This window comes from Petaurus breviceps, unplaced genomic scaffold (assembly GCF_028583685.1).
Source record: "Petaurus breviceps papuanus isolate PSGF00001 unplaced genomic scaffold, PetGlider_PUasm1.0 90845, whole genome shotgun sequence".
In the NCBI taxonomy this organism is placed as follows: Eukaryota; Metazoa; Chordata; class Mammalia; order Diprotodontia; family Petauridae; genus Petaurus; species Petaurus breviceps.
This window is the reverse complement of record NW_027187359.1, coordinates 25,472,734-25,482,414: the sequence shown is the minus strand read 5'-3', so window position 1 is coordinate 25,482,414 and position 9,681 is coordinate 25,472,734.

Below are 9,681 nucleotides of genomic sequence, written 5' to 3'. Positions count from 1 at the left end.
ACTCCCTTCATTTATTTTTTGGAGGGGAGAAGTTCAGGCAATTGGAGTTAAGTGACTTGCCCAAGGTCACACAGCTGGTGTGTCAAGTGTCTGAGGCAGGATTTGAACTCAGGTCCTGCTGACTCCAGGGCCAGTGCTTTATTCACTGTGCCAACTAGCTGCCCCTTCCCTTCATTTCTTATAGAGCAATAGTATTACATCACAATTATATACCATGAAGGCAGAGCTAAGATGGTGGAATAGAGGCAGAAACACACCTGAACTCTTTCAACATTCCCTTCCAAAGAAATTTAAAATAATGCTTCAAATCAAATTCTAATTTAAATTGCTAATCTAAATGAATAGGCAGTTTTCAGGGATAGAAATCTAGTCTATCCATAGCCACATAAATAAATGCTCCAAATCACTCTTAATTAGAGAATTGAAAATTAAAGCCATTATGAGATTCTACCTCAAACTCATCAGGTTTGAAAAAGAATAAGAATAATCAGACTACCTGAAAGCCCTGATCAAAAAAAAACTCAATATAATAATACAAGGAATAATTAATGAAAATTATCCTGAAGCATTAGAATAAGCGAGGAAAGTAGAAATAAAAAAAAAATCCACTGATCACTTCCTGAAAGAGATCCTATGAGGAAAACTAACATGACTATTATCATCAAATTCTGAAACCCCCAGCTCAAAAACAAAATATTATGAGCAACAAGAAAAAACAATTTAAATATGGCAGTACCACAATTAGAATCACACAAGACCCAGCAGTGGCAACAATAAAAGATCACAAAACTTGGAACATTATACATAAGAGCAAAAGAGCAGGGCTTCCAGCTGAAATATCATGCCCATATGAAATGTCATTATCAAAGCTAAGCATAATTCTGAATGGAAAAGTGGACAATGAATGGTCAGACTTTCAGGAAAAACAACAAGAACTCAATAGAATATTTAACATACAAGAACCAAGCGAAATACAAGGTACAGACCAATGACCAATTACAATGGACTCAATAAGGTTAAAATGCTTATCTTTTACGTATGCAAAATGTAAAACCTATATCTGATTGTTATTAGTAAATAGTTAACTTATAAGAAAGATTGGGGTTGACCTGAGTATGATATGACTTCAAAAAGTAAAACTGTTCAAGAACAGTTAAAAGAATAATTATCTTATACAAATGAGGTGCAAGAAGAAGAACCAATACAGAAGTAGATGGGGGAAGGGTTAATTCTGGAAACCTACTTTCATTGAGAATGGGTTCAAGAGAGAAAAATATATATATATATCTAGAAGAGTATAAAAATCTTCTAAATTTGGAAAAAAAATTATCACAGCTATTTTAGTCATGGTGAAAATTTGGAAACTAAAGGGATTCCAATCAACTGAGTTGATTTGGACATATAAATGTGATAATATAAGTGTGGAAGGAAAGATGATTTCAAAGAGATATAGAAAGGCATATGAATTGATGCAGAGTAGAGTAAGCAGAATCAGAGGAACAATTTATGCAATACCAACATTGTAAAGACAAACAACTTACAAATTTTTTTAATTTATGTAAATACAACCATTTCCATAACATATATAACATATAATAAAAAAGATGATTGCACATGAAACTGCAAATTTATTATGTACAACTTGCTATTCCTTTTAAATATATAATGAAGTTATAATTTGAATTTCTTTTATTCTGTTTTTTTTTTCCTTTCCTCCCCCTTCTACCCCAGAGATGGCTACCATTAGACACAAATAGGTGTGTGTGTGTGTATGTGTGTGTGTTTCTATACTGACTTCTGTTTATCTGTTCTTTCTCTGTTTCTCTGGATGCTGATAGCATCTTTCTTCATGTGCCTTTTATGGTTAATTTAGGTATTTATAATAGTCAAAATTACTTATTTGCTCAAAGTTGTTCTTAAAATGATATTGCTGTTACTGTATACAATATTCTCTTGGTTCTGCTCATTTCAGTCTTCATTATTTTGTGTCTTTCTATGTTTTTCTAAGATTGTTATGTTTCTGTATTCTATGACAATCATATACCACAACTTGTTCAGCCATTCCCCAATTGATGAGCATCCTTGCAATTTCCTGTTCTTTGCCACCACAATAAGAGCTGATATTAATATTTTAGAACACATTGTTTTCTTTTCCTTTTTCCCTAATCATCTTTGGAAATAGACTTAGTAGTGGTATTGCTGGGTCAAAGGAAGATTAACAACTTTTTAGGTAACTTAGAAAGTTTTAAGAACTATAATCAATACAATGACCGTCCATGATTTCAGAGAACTGAGGATGATATATATTATCTATATACCATATACTATACCTCTTGAGAGACATGTGATAAATTTGAGATATAGGATGAAACATATATTTTCATACACAGACAATAAGGAAATTTGTCTTATGTGACTATGCACATTTGTTACATAAAATTTATTTTTCTTTTCTCTTTTGTAAACTAAGACTCACTGCTCATTTGCATGGGACTCTCCTTATTGGTAAAGATCCTCCTCACCTCTGTGATGGTCTAAGTTGGTAAGAGCTTGGTAAAAGTGAAATACTGGTCTTTGAACTTCTGAGCTTTGAAAGAGAAGGTACATGTTCCAGATTCTCTTTTTAGACCCTGGAAAGGAGAGAAAGACAGGGGAAAAATTGACATCTAAAGAAGCAAGTGCTTTAATCACATCTGTATCTCTACCTTGCTACACTACAGAATGAGAAATTTCCTCTTGCATGAGAGCTAAGGCTATCTCTTCACTGAACTGAATTATCTCACTCCTAGTGGTAGCTTATTCAGTCTGTATTGTCTGGTATATTGTCATCTGTTTACTTTCTCAGATGTATTTTTGCTATTGACTTGGGCAAATGGGCTTATTTGCTTTTTGGTATGTGTGTTAATTGCAGAGCAGGCATTTGATCGGAAGAGAATCAAAACATTGTTATATAGTTTGGAGGCATTCCTTCTATGTTAAGGGATAGAGAGATCAGGAGTTCAACTTAACACAAAATGTATTTCCCCTAGACTAACAATATTTGGGGGCAGATAGATATAATTCTAACCCAGTACCTCACCCATTTCTGAGGAGAACAGAGTCACTAGTTTCTGACCCCAACAACTCGTTTTCCCTCCTGAGAAGAATCAGTGTCTCTTGGAGAAGGCTGGGTAAGAGAAGACTCTAGAGCAGGGCTGAGGAACCTGCAGCCTCGAGGCCACATGTAGCCCTTTATGTCCTCAAGTGCAGCCCTTTGACTGAAACCAAACTTCACAGAATAAATCCTTTTATTACATAATAAAATCCCCATAATAAAAAAAAATATATTCTGTAGAACTAGGACTCAGTCAAAAAGCCATACCCACGCACTTAAGAAGGCCATATGTGGCCTCAAGGCCACAGGTTCCCCACCCCTGCTCTAGAGTTATCTATTCATGCCTCCCTGTGAGTCACATCTAGATAGATCCATGAAGACACACATAACCTTCATGACCAACACACAGGTCACCACCCTATATTTTTTTTAATGGGATGAGAGAAAATAGATTTCTATTTAATTATAAAACATACAAAAAAATCAGCTTTAAATAGAGAAGGAGGAGTGCTAGAGATATGAAATGTTGCATGGACTTTCAGATAAGGTCATCATATTTTTAATTTTAGTTAATTCTCTTTGTTACAAGAGAGCTTTCATGGAACAGGGGTAATCTGGAGCTGCTTTTAAATAAAAACAAAACAGGCCAATAAAACTAAAAAAAAGAGAGAGACCTGATTGCAAAGGAGCCAGAAGACAGTGAGAAAATAGAAAGTTCAGACACTGACTTAGGCAGCTTTTTATTTAAAATAATGAAAAGTAAATTTTAATTAAAAAGTGTAAGCATTAGCACTTAAGTTATTTAGACTGGTATTTAAATAACTCATGACTACTATTGTAGAAGACATAAATAGATTGCTATGTACGATTAATTTTAAGAGTCAATTACAATTGCTTCTGCCCACACACAAGCCAAGTTCTGTAAAAAAAAAGGGACAAAGGATAGCTGAAAATGTTAAAAAAAAAAAGCTTTTATATTTTAAAACCTTTATGATTAAATTGTTTTGATTCACTCAGTTTTCTCTATTTTTGTAAGTCATATTTTATTTTTTTCCAATTACTTGTAAAGATAGTTTTCAACATTCTTTTTTTTATTAGACTTTTGAGTTCCAAATTTTTCTCCCTCCTTCCCTACCCTCCCTTGTGCCCAAAATGACAAGCAATCTGATATAGGTTCTACATGTACAATCATGTTAAACATATTTCCACATTAGTCATATGATAAAAGCAGAAACAGAAAGGGGAAAATACAGAAAAACAACAAAAAAGTGAAAATAATATGCTTAAATTTTCATTCAAACTCCATAGTTCTTTCTATGGACATGAACAACATTTTCTATTATGTCACTCACAGTTTTCACCAGGTAAAAAGGCTGCTTAAATAAAAACAAAACAAAAGGCATTGGTTCTAGATAAGTAGAGATAGATTTAGCTTTTTTACTAAAATCCTATGAATCTTATATCCTTTTCTCTTTTTTGTAATACATTCTATGATTGAGTTAATTCAGTTCTATCTAAGTTAACAATTCTATAAGAGACATTATTGAGGGCCTTTAAGGAGAGATAGCAAAATTATTGGCAGCCATGGTAGGTTCTAGCAAGAGTTTTCTAAGGGTGAGGGAGATTTGAGCATGTTTGTAGGCAGCAGGGAGGAACCAGTATATAATGAGAAATTGAAAATTAAAGAGAATGGAGTGATAATGGTGGTAGCAATTTACTGGATAAGAATGAAGCTATGGGATCAAGGGAACATGTTGAAAAGTGACCTAGGGAAGCCAAAAACTCGATTCATCATCAGAGCCTGGAGTGAAGGAGATTGTAGGGAAGGGAGTAAGAGATATGGGAGTTGAGGAGGAAGAGGAAAGAAGAGTGAACTCTTGGCAAATTACTTTATTTTTTTTTTGGAGGGAGAAGAAATATTGGTCAAGTTCCTCAGCACAGATTGTCAGAAGAGAGAGTAGCATGGAAGAATTGACAAGAAATGTTTTGAAAAAGTTGCTGTGATAATTGGGATAGAGATATATTTAGGGAGGCATAATAGGATTGCTTTACTGCAGTGAGGACCCATTTGAAATTAGCTATCATGAATTTATGGTAGACTCAGTCAGTGGAGGCTGACCAGATTGGGCCATGAAATTTGGGTTAGAGGGACAGCTAGGTGGTGCAGTGAATAGAGCACTGGCCCTGGAGTCAGGAGGACCTGAGTTCTAATTTGACCTCAGACACTTAACATTTACTAGCTGTGTGACCTTGGGCAAGTCACTTAACCCCAATTGCCCTGCCCTCTCCCCTCAAAAAAAAAAAGGGAAAAAATGCAAAATTTGGGCTAGGAGTCACAGGGTGGGGAATGAAAATGTAAGAGTTAAGAGCACTCTTAGGGTATTCTAATCAAAACCATGGCCTTCTCCTTATTTCAAATCATAAACAGGTATTTTCTGCCTGCTTCTGGATATGTATGACTCATTTCTGATTGAATTCTCCAGACCAAATGCTGAGTTGGAAAACCTTATGCCACAGGATACTGTACCAGGGTGGAAGAAACAGCTTCCAGCCTATAGATTTTTAGGGGGCAGTTATTAAGAAGATAAGAGTTGACTCTAGTCAGGAGTGGAGGAAAGAAGATTTCTTATCTACTCTAGAATAATAGTGGACCCTAACTCCTTTGGGGGTCCACTCCCTATGTAGAGCATGAATTTAATTGGTCACACTTGTACTAGAGGTCCATGTTTGCATAGTTTCTTCTTATGTGTTTTCTACCCTCTGGCATCAACCTTGTGAACACTGAAAGGTCCTGGAAGTATTGGTTTTAAGTAGCATATGGTATCATGCTACCAGTAAGGATAAAATCTATTGGAACAATGGCAGAGACAGCAGTAGTAGCAGAATTGTGTTGTCAATAGAGAAAGCATCAGCATCAGAGAGGAGGGGTCTTCACGGTTGATTCTGCTTGATGTTTCATTGGTTATAATCAGTGAAACTGAAACGTAATATGTAATTGGTAGTTTTTCAGAGAAACTTTTGGGTCCCCCTGAGACTTGATTATTAGTCTCCAACTGATTGTGCTAGTAGCTTGTTACTGGAGTCTGTTCTGATCATTTTATGATTTTTTTATTGTTTAACATTCCCTTTCCTATGTGAGAATAAACTACCTGTTCTATGTCTTATTTACATTGGTTTTTTGAGTGCTTATTTTGTTCTCCCATTTGGGGAGGGGGAAATCTGGGCTAGAGCCAAAAATAGAATTGTCCCTAGAGTTATCAGGGGCAGTGGTTAGAAAACAATGTGAGAATAGGGAAGCCTAAATTCCTCTATTGAGAAGTCAGGCAACCTCAGTTCTATCAATTCAGGAAATCTGAGAGAGCAGGGATTACGGTGTGGGTCACCAGCCTGTGTGGGCTCCGCATGGCAATACCTGAGTATCATATATAATGAAAGCACAAATAAAATAAATGTCTCAATAGCCACTTGATGGCATGGTAACTCAAACTTCTGAATTTAGATGAAAGGAAAAATTCTAGTCTATGTATCTTTATAAAGGAGGTTTCCAGTTATTTGTCCATTGGTTTGGGTTAACAATAATAATAATAATAAATGCCCAAGAAGCAGATTTTAAATTTGATTGATTAATTACTTCTAAACTTCTCTTGGAACAAGTTTAAAGCACATGACTACATTCCTGGTAAATAAATATCAGACAGTGTTTAAGAGATCCTTGGCTTAATTTTGGATCTGAAGTCAGAGAACATGGACTATAACCCTTGATTTGTGATTTATTGGAATGTGCGACCCTAGATAAGTCACTTCACCTCCAATAAACCTCATTTTCCTCACATATAAAATGCATACTTGCACTACCTGCCTATCCTTGTGAATACACAATGAGAGACTATTTAAAGTGCTTTCTAAGCCCTAACATACCATATAAACAAGAGCTGCTATTATTTCTATACCTCATTTTTTTTTCATATGTTATAGAGGAGTTGTGTTGTTCTGAATCTATGTATTAAATTTACAACTTAGTTTGATGTAATTTGGTGAACAAGTTGCATTTTGCCACTTCAATTGAGAACATATCCATAGTATGTTACAAAGAAGCACACGAATATATGTGCGTGTATACACACACACACACACACACAACTGAGTTTTTCATCAGAAGTCATCTTTGCTTAAGTGGCATTTCTCTGATGCAGTCTTTGTCATTTTCAAAGACAAATTGCTTTTCATTGGTGTAAACTCTCCATTTTCATCTTATGTGATCGTATTGGGTTCTCTCTTTTTCTTAAAGATAAAGACAACGATGACTAAGACCAGAACCTTTGCCAAGACACTCGGAAAGGGCATATTTGCTCTAAAAAGAATAAAAAAGGGATTTTAATGTCAAATGTTATCCTTGTTAAAAGTGTTTTTCCCCTAATAATTCAAAAGAACCTTGACTTTAGTGAGAAAACTTCTAACAACACAACAAGAAGCCACTCTAGATCTGCAGAACCATCCATTCCAACAAGCATTATTAAGTGCCTACTTTTGTGAGGTACTATACCAGGTTCAGGATACAAAGCCAAAAAGAAAACAGATTCAATTTCAAAGAGCTTGCATTCTCTTGGGGTTGAGGGGTGGGGGAGTAAAATAATATATTCATAGATGATTCTATAATGGCAATGTGAGAGTCAAGGATAGAATGCTAATAGTTAAGTGAATTATGGAAGGTTTCCTATAAGAGAGTGCCTAAGAAGAACCATGGAAAAAACCTAAGGGTTTTTTTTTTTGCTTTTTTTTTTCTTTTTGGAGGGGGGAAGGTACGGCAATTGGGGTTAAGTGACTTGCCCAAGGTCACAAGGCTAGTTTTTTTGTGTTAAGTGTATAAGGCCAAATTTGAACTCAGGTCCTCCTGACTCCAGGGCTGGTGCTTTATTTGCTGTGCCACCTAGCTGCCCCTTAAGGTTGTTTTTTTTAAGTAATTTTTAATAGTTTTTGTTTTCATGTCACCCACTTTTCCAAATGAATCAATCTCTTCACTCCCTCAGAGGGTCATCTCTTAAAACAAGGAATTTAAAAGAGAAAAAAAAGCAGCTCAGAAAAACCAACCAATATGTCACAAAGTCTGACATTGCCTTTTGTGTTCCACAACCACAGTTACTCACATCTACAAAGAAATGGTCAGGGGTACCTGCTCCTATCTCTTCTTCAGGGCCAGGCTTGGGCATTGTAATTTCATAGCATCCAGTTTTGATGGTTTGTTGTTCTTTCTATTTACATGGATGTCAAAATTATAACATTATTTTCCTGGTTCCTTTACTTGGCATGAGTTCGTATACAGTTAGTCTTCCCAGATTCTTCGGTAGTCATCGTTTCATAAAAGTAATATGTATTATATTTCTGTGCCACAATTTGTTTAGCTAGTCCATAACAATGAGCACATACTTTGTTTCCCTTTCTTTGCTACTATAAAAATTATTTTAAATATTTGGTTGCATATAGTACTTTGCTTTTTGAAGCTTTATTGATCTGTTTTATTCTTTCAATATAAACTTTTTTTACATACAAACATTTTAATACAAACTTCTATGGATTACTCCAACTCCATGAGAGGTTATTTGTAACAAAGCAAAACAGTTTAGTAAAACTACAGTGAGTTTGTCTGAAAGCTCATGTCACATTTCACATCTGTAAACTGTGACCTCTATTTTCTTTATTTTGCTTTTTGGAGGGCAATTGGGGTTAAGTGACTTGCCCCAGGTCACAAGGTGATTAAGTGTTAAATGTCTTAATTTGAACTTAATTTGTTAAATGTTAAATTTGAACTCAGGTCCTTCTGACTCCAGGGCCAGTGCTCTATTCACTGCGCCACCTAGCTGCCCCTGTGACCTCTATTTTTTTTTTTAATGAACAGAAATTGATTTTTTTTCCCTCCTAACCTCTATCTCCTTAAAAAAAAAGAAAAAAAAAACAAATTTTTATAACAAATATGCACAGCCAAGCAAAACATATTTCCTCAATGGCTGTATAAAAAATATGCCTCATCCTAAATCTATCAACCCTCTGTAATGGATAGCGTGTTAAAACATTGGTTCTCTGGAATTATGATCATTGTATTGGTCATTGTTTTTCAAAATTGTTTGTTTTAGTGTTATTATATAAATTATTCTGATTCTGCTCATTGCGTTCTTTATCAATTTATAAAAGCTTTAAAACTGTTAATTATGTATGGATATATTTTTGTACTAATTGTTCTTATGGCTCTGCTCACTTTACTCTGTATCAGGTTACATAAGTCTTTCCATGGTTTTTTTTTTAAACCACTTACTTCCTCATGTCTTATGGCATGAATATTCCATCACATTCATATACTGCAAATCATTCAGCCATTCTTCACTTAATGGGTATGTGATAGTAATGGCAATTAAAGATTCCCCTGTATTGGCTTGGTTTTCAAATTGATTGTGTTAAAACCCAGAGCTTGTTAATCCCACCTGTGGGATGGACTTGTGGATGTGAAAAGAAAGTCCTGAACTGGGAGGAGCTGGTGACATAGATTTTGAGAGACAAGAGAGAGGCAGAAGAACTTTTTGGAAGCAGCACCCACG